This window comes from Oncorhynchus gorbuscha, unplaced genomic scaffold (assembly GCF_021184085.1).
Source record: "Oncorhynchus gorbuscha isolate QuinsamMale2020 ecotype Even-year unplaced genomic scaffold, OgorEven_v1.0 Un_scaffold_6120, whole genome shotgun sequence".
NCBI lineage: Eukaryota > Metazoa > Chordata > Actinopteri > Salmoniformes > Salmonidae > Oncorhynchus > Oncorhynchus gorbuscha.
The window spans coordinates 4,997-22,517 of record NW_025749790.1 but is presented as its reverse complement, the minus strand read 5'-3'; the positions used below and the strand labels follow the sequence as shown (position 1 = coordinate 22,517).

The following is a 17,521-nucleotide window of genomic DNA, read 5'->3' as shown; positions in this document are numbered from 1 at the left end:
CACATATGTCAGAGTCAAGGCCCGCGGGCCACATCCGGCCCGCAAGAAGGTTTTTACGGCCCCTGGGATGATCTTGATTTATTATTAGAACCGGCCCGCAGACCGCAGCAAGCCGGCAGCCCGCAGATCTTTTACACGCACCAATACTACATTTCCCACAATGCAACGGTGACGCACCGAGCAGTAGGCTGCTTCATTTCAATATTTATTGGCACAGCAGTTGTCAGCATCACAGTAAAATTAACTTTCAGATACCCATCAAAAATGGCAAAACGGAAGGTGGACACTGAGAACCGGGGGTTTCAAACAAGGTGGGAGTCGGAGTATTTGTTCATGGAGGTAGCTGGAAAACCTGTGTGTCTTCTGTGTGGAGAAAGTGTGGCGGTACTGAAAGAGTATAATCTGAGACGACATTATGAAACGAAACACGCGGACAAAAACAAGAATATGGACATGGAACAAAGGCTACAAAAGGCAGAGGAATTAAAACGAGGCCTCAAATCTCGACAGGCTCTGTTCAAAAAAGCCAAATCACAAGGCCAGGCTGCTGTCAAGGCCAGTTTTATTTTGGCAGAAGAGATCGCTAAATCAGCCCAGCCATTTACGGAGGGGGATTTCATCAAAAACTGCATGATTAAAGTTTGTGACGAAGTTTGCCCAGAAAAAAGGCAACTCTTTTTAAATGTGAGTCTGAGCAGAAACACCATTGCCGAGAGAGTAGACCAGTTGTCCATCAATCTAAAAGAGCAGCTTGTGAAAAAGGGAAAAGATTTCATTGCATATTCCTTGGCTGTGGATGAGAGCACCGACATTTCTGACATTGCCCAGTTGTCAATTTTCATCCGCGGAGTGGACTCCAGCCTAAGCGTGACAGAGGAGTTTTTGGCTTTACGTCCTATGCATGGCACAACTACGGGGCATGATTTGTATGAAGAGGTGTCAAGATGTGTAAATGAGATGGAGCTGCCTTGGGAAAAACTTCGTGGGTTTGACAACCGACAGAGCACCTGCGATGTGTGGACACAGGAGCGGACTGGCGATGAAGATACGGGAAAAGATGCAAGAGGAAAACGCGACAGGTGAGCTGACAGCTTATCATTGTATCATACACCAGGAAGCGTTGTGCGGTAAAGCCTTGAAAATGGAGCATGTAATGAGCATACATCACGCGCACAGTTAACTTTATCAGAGCCAAGGTTTGAATCACCGCCAGTTCAAGGCATTTCTGGAGGAGTTAGAAACGGAGCATGGTGATTTGCCTTATCACACAGAGGTGCGATGGCTAAGCCAGGGAAAGGTACTTCAAAGATGTTTCGAGCTTCGTGAGGAGATTTGTCTGTTCTTGGACAGCAAAGGGAAAGACACAACACAACTCCGAGACGAAATGTTTCTGTGTGAAATGGCTTTTCTGTGTGACATTACGAGTCATCTGAATGCAATGAACTTGCAGCTGCAGGGTCGGGATCGTGTCATCTCTGATATGTACAGTACAGTGAAGGCATTTAAAACCAAACTGACTCTGTGGGAGACGCAGATGCGGAAAGAAAATTTGAGCCACTTTCCCAGCTGCCAGACCATGAAAGAGAAGCTCTCTACCAGTGCGTTCCCCGAGCGCACAGTTGGCTGATAAAATAGGTATGCTTGCCGCTGACTTTCGACGCCGATTTGCTGACTTTGAAGCACAAAAAGCAGGTTGGAACTGCTCGGTAACCCATTTGCTGTTGACGTGGAAAGCTCACCACCAAACCTCCAAATGGAGTTGATTGACCTCCAATGCAATGATGCACTGAGGGCAAAATATGCGGCAGTGGGTGCTGCGGAGTTCGCCTGTTCCTCCCGACACAATGCCCCAGCTGCGCATCCAGGCTGCTCAAACGTTGTCTATGTTTGGCAGCACATACCTGTGTGAACAACTGTTTTCTTTGATGAACTTGAACAAAACATCACACAGAAGTCGACTTACTGCTGAACACCTCCACTCAATTCTGAGGATTTCCTCAGCTCAGAGCTCTTACGAACATTGATGAACTTGTGGAAAAGATGGGACACCACCAAGTATCACCCTCAACCTCAAACAAGTGAACATTACTGTGCAATCACATATTTAGAGTTTTTACTCAGTTCAAGTTTAAAAGTTAAAGTTTAATATTTGTTTTCACTGCATGTTACTTCTCCTTAAACAAAGTGTTGTTTTTGATTAATAGATTTTTGCACTTTATTTTATTGTATTTCAATCCAATTATATTTTAAAAATATTTCAGTTGAGTGGATGATAGAAAATTGCTATTATTGTTTTTCTTTGAAGTAAATTTAGCCCACTTTTGCTAAAAATAGAAAATATAGGCTACTGATGGTGCCTTGAATACCGGTTTCTTTCATTTAATGTTCATGTTATGAGGATTTTTATATAAAGGAAATTTGTCTTTTGTGTCTGTTGAAAATTAAAGATTACTGACAGAGCCATAAGAAAATATTGCTTTATTTATCTGATCATATTGGAATATATTTTGTTAGGTTTTCAGTAGGTTCAATTTAGGTTCACTAGACTATATCTCGTCATTTAAAAAAATTTTTCAATGAACATTCGAACAGTCCGGCCCTCGGCTTGTAGCTAAATTTTTATTTGGCCCTCCCGTCCATTTGACTTTGACACCCTGACGTAGAGGGTAATAAGTGGGGTTCCGCCGTAGAGGGTAATAAGTGGGGTTAACGTAGAGGAGTAATAAGTGGGGTTCACGTAGAGTATTAAGTGGGGTTAACGTAGAGGTAATAAGTGGGGTTCACGTAGAGGGTAATAAGTGGGGTTCACGTAGGGTAATAAGTGGGGTTCACGTAGAGGTAATAAGGTTAACTTCTTTGGGGTAGGGGGCAGTGATGGGTAACTTGGCTGAAAAAAATGTGCCCAAATTAAGCTGCCTGCTATTCCGCCGTAAAAGCTAGAATATGCATATAATTAGTAGATTTGGATAGAAAACACTGAAGTTTCTAATACTGTTTGAATGATGTCTGTGAGTATAACATAACTCATATGGCAGGCAAAAACCAACAAGGAAGGGGAAATCTGAGGATTGTACTTTTTCAACTCAGCCCCTTTGAAGATACAGGGTGATATTAGTTCTGTTTCACTTCCTAAGGCTTCCACTAGATGTCAACAGTATTTACAAACTGTTTTGAGGATTCTACTCTAAAGGAGGGGCTCATAAGGGCTCTTTGAGTGAGTGGTCTGGCAGAGTGCCACAGCCTCGGTCTGGCAGTGGGGTTAACGTTTGGTTACCTGCAGGGTCGTATCCTGACAGAGGGTTAACGTTTGGTTACCTGCAGGGTCGTATCCTGACAGAGGGTTAACGTTTGGTTACCTGCAGGGTCGTATCCTGACAGAGGGTTAACGTTTGGTTACCTGCAGGGTGGTATCCTGACATAGAGGGTTATAAGTGGGGTTAACGTTTGGTTACCTGCAGGGTGGTATCCTGACATAGAGGGTTATAAGTGGGGTTAACGTTTGGTTACCTGCAGGGTAGTATCCTGACATAGAGGGTTAACGTTTGGTTACCTGCAGGATAGTATCCTGACATAGAGGGTTATAAGTGGGGTTAACGTTTGGTTACCTGCAGGGTAGTATCCTGACATAGAGGGTTAACGTTTGGTTACCTGCAGGGTAGTATCCTGACATAGAGGGTTATAAGTGGGGTTAACGTTTGGTTACCTGCAGGGTAGTATCCTGACATAGAGGGTTATAAGTGGGGTTAACGTTTGGTTACCTGCAGGGTAGTATCCTGGCGTAGAGGGTTAACGTTTGGTTACCTGCAGGGTGGTATCCTGACATAGAGGGTTATAAGTGGGGTTAATGTTTGGTTACCTGCAGGGTAGTATCCTGACATAGAGGGTTAATGTTTGGTTACCTGCAGGGTAGTATCCTGACATAGAGGGTTATATATGGGGTTAACGTTTGGTTACCTGCAGGGTAGTATCCTGACATAGAGGAGTTAACGTTTGGTTACCTGCAGGGTAGTATCCTGACGTAGGGTTAACGTTTGGTTACCTGCAGGGTAGTATCCTGACATAGAGGGTTAACGTTTGGTTACCTGCAGGGTAGTATCCTGACATAGAGGGTTATATATGGGGTTAACGTTTGGTTACCTGCAGGAGTAGTATCCTGACATAGAGGGTTATATGGGGTTAATGTTTGGTTACCTGCAGGGTAGTATCCTGACATAGAGGGTTAACGTTTGGTTACCTGCAGGGTAGTATCCTGACATAGAGGGTTAACGTTTGGTTACCTGCAGGGTAGTATCCTGACGTAGAGGGTTAACGTTTGGTTACCTGCAGGGTAGTATCCTGACATAGAGGGTTAACGTTTGGTTATCTGCAGGGTAGTACCCTGACGTAGGGTTATAAGTGGGTTAACGTTTGGTTACCTGCAGGGTGGTATACATAGGGTTATAAGTGGGGTTAATGTTTGTTACCTGCAGGGTAGTATCCTGACATAGAGGGTTAACGTTTGGTTACCTGCAGGGTAGTATCCTGACATAGAGGGTTAACGCTTTATTACCTGCAGGGTAGTATCCTGACATAGAGGGTTAACGCTTGGTTACCTGCAGGGTAGTATCCTGACGAGGGGTTATAAGTGGGGTTAACGTTTGGTTACCTGCAGGGTTATCCTGACAGGGTTAGTTTGGTTACCTGCCCTGACATAGAGGGTTAACGTTGGTTACCTGCAGGGTAGTACCTGCAGGGGTTAATGTATGCAGGGTAGTATCTGACATAGAGGGTTATAAGTGGGGGGTTATAAGTGGGGTTAACGTTTGGTTACCTGCAGGGTGGTACGGCGTTTATGGGGGTTACCCTGCAGGGTAGTATCCTGACGAGGGTTATAAGTGGGGTTAACGTTTGGTTACCTGCAGGGTGGTATCCTGACATAGAGGGTTAACGTTTGGTATCCTGACATAGAGGGTTATAAGTGGGGTTAACGCTTGGTTACCTGCAGGGTAGTATCTGACGAGAGGTTATAAGTGGGGTTAACGTTTGGTTACCTGCAGGGTTATCCTGACATAGAGGGTTATAAGTGGGGTTATTTGGTTACCTGCAGGGTAGTATCCTGACATGAGGGTTAACGTTTGGTATCCTGACATAGAGGGTTATAAGTGGGGTTAACGTTGGTTACCTGCAAGGGCAGAACCCCGACATAGAGGGTTAACGTTTGGTTATCTGCAGGGTAGTATCCTGACGAGGGTTAACGTTTGGTTACCCTGACATAGAGGGTTATATATAAGTGGGGTTAATGTTTGGTTACCTGCAGGGTAGTATCCTGACATAGAGGTTAACGTTTGGTTACCTGCAGGGTGGTATCCTGACGTAGAGGGTTATAAGTGGGGTTAACGTTTGGTTACCTGCAGGGTAGTATCCTGACGTAGAGGGTTAACGTTTGGTTACCTGGTGGTATCCTGACATAGAGGGTTATAAGTGGGGTTAACGTTTGAGATTTACCTGCAGGGTAGTATCCTGACGTAGAGGGTTAACGTTTGGTTACCTGCAGGGTGGTATCCTGACATAGAGGGTTATAAGTGGGTTTAATGTTTGGTTACCTGCAGGGTAGTATCCTGACATAGAGGGTTAATGTTTACGTTTGCAGGAATTAGTGTCTGACATAGAGGGTTAATGTTTGGTTACCTGCAGGAGTAGTATCCTGACATAGAGGGTTATATATGGGGTTAACGTTTGGTTACCTGCAGGGTAGTATCCTGACCCAGGGTTAACGTTTGGTTACCTGCAGGGTAGTATCTGGCGTAGAGGGTTAGCGTTTGGTTACCTGCAGGGGTAGTATCCTGACATAGAGGGTTAACGTTTGGTTACCTGCAGGGTAGTATCCTGACATAGAGGGTTATATATGGGGTTAACGTTTGGTTACCTGCGGGGTGGTATCCTGACATAGAGGGTTATAAGTGGGGTTAACGTTTGGTTACCTGCAGGGTAGTATCCTGACATAGAGGGTTAACGTTTGGTTACCTGCAGGGTAGTATCCTGACATAGAGGGTTATAAGTGGGGTTAATGTTTGGTTACCTGCAGGGTAGTATCCTGACATAGAGGGTTAACGTTTGGTTACCTGCAGGGTAGTATCTGACATAGAGGTTATAAATGGGGTTAACGTTTGGTTACCTGCAGGGTAGTATCCCTGACATAGGGTTATAAGTGGGGTTAACGTTTGGTTACCTGCAAGTATCCTGGTTAACGTTTGGTTACCTGCAGGGTAGTATCCTGACATAGAGGGTTATAAGTGGGGTTAACGTTTGGTTACCTGCAGGGTATGTTTGGTTACCTGCAGGGTGGTATCCTGACATAGGGTTATAAGGGTTAATGTTTGGTTAAGTATCCTGACATAGAGGGTTAATGTTTGGTTACCTGCAGGGTAGTATCCTGACATAGAGGGTTAATGTTTGGTTACCTGCAGGGTAGTATCCTGACATAGGGTTATATATGGGGTTAGCGTTTGGTTTACCTGCAGGGTAGTATCCTGACATAGAGAGGTTAACGTTTGGTTACCTGCAGGAAGTAGTATCCTGACGTAGAGGGTTAACGTTTGGTTACCTGCAGGGTAGTATCCTGACATAGAGGGTTAACGTTTGGTTACCTGCAGGGTAGTATCCTGACATAGGGTTATATATGGGGTTAACGTTTGGTTACCTGCTGGGTAGTATCCTGACATAGGGTTATAAGTGGGGTTAACGTTTGGTTACCTGCAGGGTAGTATCCTGACATAGAGGGTTAACGTTTGGTTACGTAGTATCCTGACATGAGGGTTATAAGTGGGGTTAATGTTTGGTTACCTGACACATAGAGGGTTATAAGTGGGGTTAATGTTTGGTTACCTGCAAGGGTGGTATCCTGACATAAGGGTTATAAGTGGGGTATTTGGTTACCTGTAGGGTGGTATCGACATAGAGGTTATAAGTGGGGTTAACGTTTGGTTACCTGCAGGGTAGTATCCTGACATAGAGGTTAGCGTTTGGTTACCTGCAGGGTAGTACCCTGACATAGTTATAAGTGGGGTTAGTTTGGTTACCTGTAAGTATCCTGACATAGGGTTAACGTTTGGTTACCTGCAGGGTAGTATCCTGACATAGAGGGTTAACGTTATCTGCAAGTACCCTGACGGTGAGGTTATAAGTGGGGTGTTTGGTTACCTGCAGGGTAGTATCTGACATAGAGGGTTGCGTTTGTTGGTTACCTGCAGGGTAGTATCCTGACGTAGAGGGTTAACGTTTGGTTACCTGCAGGGTAGTATCCTGACATAGAGGGTTAACGTTTGGTTACCTGCAGGGTAGTATCCTGGCGTAGAGGGTTATTTGGTTACCTGCAGTGGGGTTAACGTTTGGTTACCTGCAGGGTATCCTGACATAGAGGTTAACGTTTGGTTACCTGCAGGTAGTATCCTGACATAGAGGGTTAATTTGGTTACCTGCAGGTAGTATCCTGACATAGAGGAGTTAATGTTTGGTTACCTGCAGGGTAGTATCCTGACATAGAGGGTTAACGTTTGGTTACCGCAGGGTATCCTGGCGTGAGGGTTATAAGTGGGGTTAACGTTTGGTTACCTGCAGGAGTAGTATCCTGACGTAGAGGGTTAACGTTGGTTACACAGGGTAGTATCTGACCAGGTTATAGTGGGGTTGCGTTTGGTTCACCCTGCAGGAGTAGTATCTGACGTAGGGTTATAAGTGGGTTAACGTTTGGTTACCTGCAGGGTGGTATCCTGACATAGGGTTGCGTTTGGTATCCTGACATAGAGGGTTATAAGTGGGGTTAACGTTTGGTTACCTGCAGGGTAGTATCCTGGCGTAGAGAGGGTTATAAGTGGGGTTAACGTTTGGTTACCTGCAGGGTAGTATCTGACATAGAGGGTTAACGTTTGGTATCCTGACATAGAGGGTTATAAGTGGGGTTAACGTTTGGTTACCTGCAGGGTAGTACCCTGACATAGAGGTTAACGTTTGGTTATCTGCAGGGTGTATCCTGGCGTAGAGGGTTAACGTTTGGTTACCCTGACATAGAGGGTTATATATAAGTGGGGTTAATGTTTGGTTACCTGCAGGGTAGTATCCTGACATAGAGGGTTAGCGTTTGGTTACCTGCAGGGTGGTATCCTGGCGCGTAGAGGGTTATAAGTGGGGTTAACGTTTGGTTACCTGCAGGGTAGTATCCCTGGCGTAGAGGGTTAACGTTTGGTTACCTGCAGGGTAGTATCCCTGGCGTAGGGTTATAAGTGGGGTTAACGTTTGGTTACCTGCAGGGTGGTATCCTGACATAGAGGGTTATAAGTGGGGTTAACGCTTGGTTACCTGCAGGGTAGTATCCTGGCGTAGAGGGTTAACGTTTGGTTACCTGCAGGGCAGTATCCTGGACGTAGAGGGTTATAAGTGGGGCTAACGTTTGGTTACCTGCAGGGTAGTATCCTGACTAGAGGGTTATAAGTGGGGTTAACGTTTGATTTACCTGCAGGGTAGTATCCTGACATAGAGGGTTATAAGTGGGGTTAACGTTTGGTTACCTGCAGGGTAGTATCCTGACATAGAGGGTTAACGTTTGGTATCCTGACATAGAGGGTTATAAGTGGGGTTAACGTTTGTTATCTGCAGGGTAGTATCCTGGACGTGAGGGTTAACGTTTGGTTACCCTGACATAGAGGGTTATATATAAGTGGGGTTAACGCTTGGTTACCTGCAGGGTAGTATCCTGACCACGTCGTTTGGCTTGTAACCCTCGATACACACGGCACAGTTATCAAAGTCGGACTCCGTCTCCCGTCTCCCTTCCTGATGGTCCTGACCCGCAGCTTACTGATGGCCTTTAGCTGCATCTCCAGACGCCTCTGAGAGGAGAGAGAGGGTAGAAGAGAAGAAGAAGAGAAGAAGAGAGAGAGAGAGAGAGGGAGAAGAGAGAGGAGAAGAGAAAAAGAGAGAGAGAGAAGGGGTGAGAGAGAGAGAGAGGGGTGAGAGAAGAGAAGAGAGAAGGGGTGAGAAGATGGGGTGAGAGAGAGAGAGAGGGGGGTGATAGAGAGAGAGAGCGAGAGAGAGAGAGAGAGAGGGGTGAGAGAGATGGGGTGAGAGAGAGAGAGAGGGGGAGTGAGAGAGAGAGAGAGAGAGAGAGAGAGAGGGGAGAGAGAGAGAGAGAGAGAGAGAGAGAGAGAGACAGAGAGAGGAAGGGGAGACAGAGAGAGAGAAGAAGGCGAGAGAGAGAGAGAAGAGAGAGAAGAGGAGAGAAGGGAGAGAGAAGAGAGGAGAGAAGAGAGAGAGAGAAGAGAGAGCGAGGGGTGAGAGAGAGAGAGAAACAGAGAGAGAGAGAACAGAGAGAGAGAACAGAGAGAGAGAGAGACAGAGAGAGGGGGGTTGGTTGAGAGAGAGAGATGGGAGAGAGAGAGAGAGAGAGAGAGAGAGAGAGAGAGAGAGGGGAGAGAGTGAGAGGGGTGATAGAGAGAGATAGAGAGAGAGAGAGAGAGAGAGAGAGAGAGAGAGAGAGAGAGAGAGGAGAGATAGAAGACTAAGAGCCAGCCCTCAGAAGTCAAATGTATGCCCTGTCTGCAACAACTGTTGTAGCCTGCTGTGTTACTGAAACCTACCAGGTTCCGGTCTCGTGCGTTGGCGTATCTGAACCTCTGTATATAGTAGAAGACGAGCCAGGCCAGAGAGATGATCATCAGGGCGATGAAGGAGATGGAGACGAACACCACCGACGTCCTGCTCGCGTACTTCTGGAGGTTACGCGTTCCTATGGTGATGTGCATGGTCACATGGCGCTCCGCTCTAGCAGAGCGGCGCGACTCGCGACCTTTAGGTTCTGGGATCATGACGGCGACCACATCACCCATGCCTGACAGCGGAGGGAGGAGGGGAGAAAGTGAACGAGAATTTAGATATTTATAGCCTATTTCCATTTTGCAGCTGGCCTATCTAGCGGAAATCACTCAGTTCTTCCTACAGGACAAGAGTCCATAAAGGTCAACCTGTAAAATCAATCAAATTGTATTTGTCCCGTTAACAACGACAGACTAACAGTGAAATGCTAAAGGTAAAAACACGTAATAATGAAAGTAACAATAGTTACACAACGAGTAAACCACTGTGGTAAACTATGAACTTGGGTCCAGGACCACATGCTTTCTCTCTAGCAAACTTGCAATATTGTAATAAAATATTCTGTGTCCTCAAGAGTTTCCCCAGTGAGCAAGGAACAGACAGCTGCAGGCTGTCTGCACAAGGGAAAATAAGTAATCAAGCAGGCTTATTTTATGACATTTCCACTGGATCAGAGCCATTTTCCCCTTTCACACCGAGTGGTTCATCGAAATGGAAAGATTTGTTCAAATACATTGAGGAACTATTGTCATTCTCAAAATGATTTTCTGTAAAAACAGAATGTTTGCTTGCTGTTTGAGCTGAAGAAAACATTATTTTGACAAGTTCCTCAGGTCATTAGTGGTGGTCAGGTGGTGAGTTAAGCCAATCAGAAATACTGTCAGATCGCCAAATGGGCACATTTACATGCCTACATTTGCACACAGACCAGGGAGCCTACGTATACATCAATGATGTCGCTCTTGCTGCTGGTGATTCTCTGATCCACCTCTACGCAGACGACACCATTCTGTATACTTCTGGCCACTCTTTGGACAGTGTTAACAAACCTCCAGACGAGCTTCAATGCCATACAACTCTCCTTCCGTGGCCTCCAACTGCTGTTAAATGCTAGTAAAACTAAGTGCATGCTCTTCAACCGATCGCTGCCCGCACCCGCCCGCCTGCCTAGCATCACTACTCTGGATGGTTCTGACTTAGACTACGTGGACAACTACAAATACCTAGGTGTCTGGTTAGACTGTAAACTCTCCTCCCAGACCCACATCAAACATCTGCAATCCAAAGTTAAATCTAGAATTGGCTTCCTATTTGGCAACAAAGCATCCTTCACTCATGCTGCCAAACATACCCTCATAAAACTAACCATTCTACTGATCCTCGACTTCGGCGATGTCATCTATAAAATAGCCTCCAATACTCTACTCAGCAAATTGGATGTAGTCTATCACAGTGCCATCCGTTTCGTCACCAATGCCCCATATACTACCCACCACTACGACCTGTATGCTCTCGTTGGCTGGGCCTTGCTACATATTCATCGCCAAACCCACCGGCTCCAGGTCGTCTACAAGTCTCTGCTAGGTAAAGCCCCGCCTTATCTCAGCTCACTGGTCACCATAGCAGCACCCACCCCCAGCACGCGCTCCAGGAAGTGTATCTCACTGGTCATCCCCAAAGCCAACACTCCCTTTGGCCACCTTTCCTTCCAGTTCTCTGCTGCCAATGACTGGAACGAATGACAAAAATCTCTGAAGCCGGAGACTCATATCTCCCTCACTAACTTTAAGCACCAGTTGTCAGAGCACCTGTAAACACCCCATCTGTAAACACCCCATCTGTAAACACCCCATCTGTAAACAGCCCACCTGTAACACACCCCGTCTGTAACACACCCCGTCTGTAACACACCCCGTCTGTAACACACCCCGTCTGTAACACACCCCGTCTGTAAACAGCCCATCTGCAAACAGCCCATCTGCAAACAGGCCATCTGTAAACAGGCCATCTGTAAACAGCCCATCTGTAAACACCCCATCTGTAAATAGCCCATCTGTAAATAGCCCATCTTTAAACACCCCATCTGTAAATAGCCCATCTGTAAACACCCCATCTGTAAATAGCCCATCTTTAAACATCCCATCTGTAAATAGCCCATCTGTAAACAACCCATCTGTAAATAGCCCATCTGTAAACAACCCATCTGTAAATAGCCCATCTGTAAACAACCCATCTGCAAATAGCCCATCTGTAAATAGCCCACCTGTAAACAACCCATCTGTAAATAGCCCACCCAACTACCTCATCCCCATATTTATTTATCTTGCTCTTTTACACCCCAGTAGCTCTACTTGCACATCTATCACTCCAGAGTTAATTGCTTCACCACTATGGCCTATTTATTGCCTTACCTCCCTAATCTTACCTCATATGTACACACTGTATATAGACTTTCCTACTGTATTATTGACTGTACGTTTGTTTATTCCATGTGTAACTCTGTGTTGTTGTTTGTGTCTCACTGCTTTGCTTTATCTTGACCAGGTCGCAGTTGTAAATTAGAACTTGTTCTCAACTAGCCTACCTGGTTCAATAAAGGTGAAATAAATGAATGAAAAATTCTCTACTCCATGCTTCGATGGTGGCTGTTGTCGTTGTGTTCCTGGTTCGAGCCCAGGGAGGAGCGAGGACAGGGACGGAAGCTATACTGTTACACTGGCAATACTAAAGTGCCTATAAGAACATCCAATAGTCAAAGGTTAATGACATACAAATGGTAAAGAGGGAAATAGCCCTATAATAACCACAACCTAAAACTTCCTACCTGGGAATATTGAAGACTCATGTTAAAAGGAACCACCAGCTTTCATATGTTCTCATGTTCTGAGCAAGGAACTGAAACGTTAGCTTTCTTACATGGCACATATTGCACTTTTACTTTCTTCTCCAACACTTTGTTTTTGCATTATTTAAACCAAATTGAACCTGTTTCGTTATTTATTTGAGGCTAAATTGATTTTATTGATGTATTATATTAAGTTAAAATAAGCGTTCATTCAGTATTGTTGTAATTGTCATTATTACAAATAAAAAATAAATGAATAACAACCGATTAATCGGTATCTGCTGTTTTAGTCCTCCAATAAATCGGTATCGGTGTTGAAAAATCATAGTCGGTCGACCTCTAATAGAGACACACAGCATTCTCTACTCCTTAGAGACACACAGCATTCTCTACTCCCTATAGAGACACAGCATTCTCTACTCCCTATAGACACACAGCATTCTCTACTCCCTAGAGACACACAGCATTCTCTACTCCTTAGAGACACACAGCATTCTCTACTCCTTAGAGACACAGCATTCTCTACTCCTTAGAGACACACAGCATTCTCTACTCCTATAGAGACACACAGCATTCTCTACTCCCTATAGAGACACACAGCATTCTCTACTCCCTATAGAGACACACAGCATTCTCTACTCCCTATAGAGACACAGCATTCTCTACTCCTATAGAGACACAGCATTCTCTACTCCTATAGACACACAGCATTCTCTACTCCCTAGACACACAGCATTCTCTACCCCTATAGAGACACAGCATTCTCTACTCCCTATAGAGACACAGCATTCTCTACTCCCTATAGAGACACAGCATTCTCTACTCCCTATAGACACACAGCATTCTCTACTCCCTATAGACACACAGCATTCTCTACTCCCTATAGACACACAGCATTCTCTACTCCCTATAGACACACAGCATTCTCTACTCCTTAGAGACACACAGCATTCTCTACTCCTTAGAGACACACAGCATTCTCTACTCCCTATAGAGACAGCATTATCTACTCCCAATAGACACACAGCATTATCTAATCCCTATAGACACACAGCATTCTCTACTCCCTATAGAGACACAGCATTCTCTACTCCCTATAGAGACACAGCATTCTCTACTCCCTATAGAGACACAGCATTCTCTACTCCCTATAGAGACACAGCATTCTCTACTCCCTATAGAGACACAGCATTCTCTACTCCCTATAGACACACAGCATTCTCTACTCCCTATAGACACACAGCATTCTCTACTCCCTATAGACACACAGCATTCTCTACTCCCTATAGACACACAGCATTCTCTACTCCCTATAGACACACAGCATTCTCTACTCCCTATAGACACACAGCATTCTCTACTCCCTATAGACACACAGCATTCTCTACTCCCTATAGACACACAGCATTCTCTACTCCTATAGACACACAGCATTCTCTACTCCTTAGAGACACACAGCATTCTCTACTCATTAGACACACAGCATTCTCTACTCCTATAGAGACAGCATTATCTACTCCCAATAGACACACAGCATTATCTAATCCCTATAGACACACAGCATTCTCTACTCCTATAGAGACACAGCATTCTCTACTCCTATAGAGACACAGCATTCTCTACTCCCTATAGAGACACAGCATTCTCTACTCCCTATAGAGACACAGCATTCTCTACTCCCTATAGAGACACAGCATTCTCTACTCCCTATAGACACACAGCATTCTCTACTCCCTATAGACACACAGCATTCTCTACTCCCTATAGACACACATTCTCTACTCCCTATAGACACACAGCATTCTCTACTCCCTAGACACACAGCATTCTCTACTCCCTATAGACACACAGCATTCTCTACTCCCTAGACACACAGCATTCTCTACTCCCTAGACACACAGCATTCTCTACTCCCTATAGACACACAGCATTCTCTACTCCCTATAGACACACAGCATTCTCTACTCCCTATAGACACACAGCATTCTCTACTCCTAGACACACAGCATTCTCTATCCCTAGACACAGCATTCTCTACTCCTATAGAGACACAGCATTCTCTACTCCCTATAGAGACACAGACTCCCTATAGAGACACAGCATTCTCTTCTCTATAGAGACACAGCATTCTCTACTCCCTAGACACACAGCATTCTCTACTCCCACAGCATTCTCTACTCCTATAGAGACACAGCATTCTCTACTCCCTATAGACACACAGCATTCTCTACTCCCTATAGACACAGCATTCTCTACTCCCTATAGACACACAGCATTCTCTACTCTATAGACACACAACATTCTCTACTCCCTATAGACACACAGCATTCTCTACTCCTAGACACACAGCATTCTCTACTCCCTAGACACACAGCATGCTCTACTCCTATAGACACACAGCATTCTCTACTCCCTATAGACACACAGCATGCTCTACTCCTATAGAGACACAGCATTCTCTCTACTCCCTATGAGACACACAGCATTCTCTACTCCCTATAGACACAGCATTCTCTACTCCCTAGACACACAGCATTCTCTGCTCCCTATAGACACACAGCATTCTCTACTCCCTATAGACACACAGCATTCTCTACTCCCTATAGAGACACAGCATTCTCTACTCCCTATAGAGACACAGCATTTTCTACTCCCCTATGAGACACAGCATTCTCTACTCCCTATAGACACATAGCATTCTCTACTCCTATGAACACATAGCATTTTTCTACTCCTATAGACACACAACATTCTCTACTCCCTATAGACACACAGCATTCTCTACTCCCTATAGACACACAGCATTCTCTACTCCCTATGGACACACAGCATTCTCTACTCTATAGACACACAGCATTCTCTGCTCCCTATGGACACACAACATTCTCTACTCCCTATAGACACACAGCATTCTCTACTCCCTATAGACACACAGCATTCTCTACTCCCTATAGAGACACAGCATTCTCTACTCCCTATAGAGACACAGCATGCTCTACTCCCTATAGACACACAGCATTCTCTACTCCCTATAGAGACACACAGCATGCTCTACTCCCTATAGAGACACAGCATTCTCTACTCCCTATAGAGACACAGCATTCTCTACTCCCTATAGAGACACAGCATGCTCTACTCCCTATAGACACACAGCATTCTCTACTCCCTATAGAGACACAGCATTCTCTACTCCCTATAGAGACACAGCATTCTCTACTCCCTATAGACACACAGCATTCTCTACTCCCTATAGACACAGCATTATCTACTCCCTATAGACACACAGCATTCTCTACTCCCTATAGAGACACACAGCATTCTCTACTCCCTATAGACACAGCATTCTCTACTCCCTATAGACACACAGCATTCTCTACTCCCTATAGACACACAGAATGACCAGCGCCTTAAGCAATGAGCTCGTCTCTGGCAGAAATCTACACTGTGTGAGCCGATAAATCAGATGACTATCTAGCTCGTCAATACTGTTACCTGAATATGACATGGTGATTGTATCATTGGCGTTGCTGGATCCAACGTTGAATACGACAATGGCCGAGGCGTTTTGGTTCGCTGCATGTCGAATCTTTTCCTTATAGGTGCAGTTTCCACTGGCTATCAGGGCTATCCATGCACTGCCTTGGACCGGAACCGGAAACAAGGTACCGGATCACAGGCTTGCCAGTCCTGCGAAAGAGATGGAAGAATCACGACTCCTTTGGCGTCGCGTTTCAGTGAATGTTCCCCATATCGACCGCATTCAGTCTTCTCCGTCCGGATCATAGAGGTGATCGGATCTATGTAGGTGATGTTGATGAAAGCGGTGTACCACTCCTCTCTCTCGCCGCGGTGAAATCTAAACAGAAGAAGTGGACGAAACAAAACGATAAAAGCCATGTAAGATAAGACCAAACTGCGGCAGGCCTGGATCAGCGACATGGTCATAACTAACTGGGTTTGACTGGTCTCTCCTTTTTGTCCTTTGGGCAGAATGTAATGTAGTAAGATCCGACACTAATCTCGATACTCCATAATATAGCTGGGTTGTTTTTCTCCACCCGGGACCGGTCTATCGTTTTGTTATTTGTGAACACACCTCGGTGTCTCTTGCTAAACGTTTAGCTTCACGGCTAAACCCAAACTCATTTCATTTTCAGCACCTCGCCGTGTCTATAAATAAACACGAATGAAAACTGTAACTACTCTGGAACCGGTTGCATCGATGTCAACGCTAATATTATCTAGACAAGTCGTTTTGTTTGGTTAGAATAATAGTGTCTGAAATGCCGTGTCGGTAAGAGACGCCTGTTGTTTTTGACGACGCAGAGAAAGGAAGAAGTGGAGCCGTGTTGACAGTGTAGCTGGGTACAGCGGTATCGCCATCTAGCGGTGTGGCGTGTTGTTGCACATTCACCTCTTCGATGATAATAATAATATGGGCTTTCTTGCATACTTAAAAAAAATATATATATATTATTCAACCTATATTTAACTAGACAAGTCAGTTTAAGAACAAATTATGATTTACTATGACGCCTACCAAAAGGCAAGAAGGACTCCTGTGATGACGGGGGCCTGGGATTACACATTAAATAAAGGGAGACAACAACATAAAGAGACCTAAGACAACAACACAGCATGGTAGCAACACATAACAACACAGCATGGTAGCAACACATAACAACACGGCATGGTAACAACACATAACAACACAACATAAAGAGAGACCTAAGACAACACCACAGCATGGCAGCAACACATAACAACACAACATAAAGAAAGACCTAGGACAACACCACAGCATGGTAGCAACACATAACAACACAACATAAAGAGAGACCTAAGACAACAACACAGCATGGTAGCAACACATAACAACACAGCATGGCAGCAACACATAACAACACAACATAAAGAAAGACCTAAGACAACAACACAGCATGATAGCAACACATAACAACACGGCATGGTAACAACACATAACAATACAACATAAAGAGAGACCTAAGACAACAACACAGCATGGTAGCAACACATAACAACACAGCA

The 17,521-nt window shown here is 44.9% G+C and overlaps 1 pseudogene; it reads right to left on the bottom strand.

Moving 5' to 3' along the window:
- Positions 1-8,713: 8,713 nt before the first annotated feature.
- LOC124029326 lies at positions 8,714-16,417 on the bottom strand (annotated as a pseudogene).
- Positions 16,418-17,521: the final 1,104 nt, after the last annotated feature.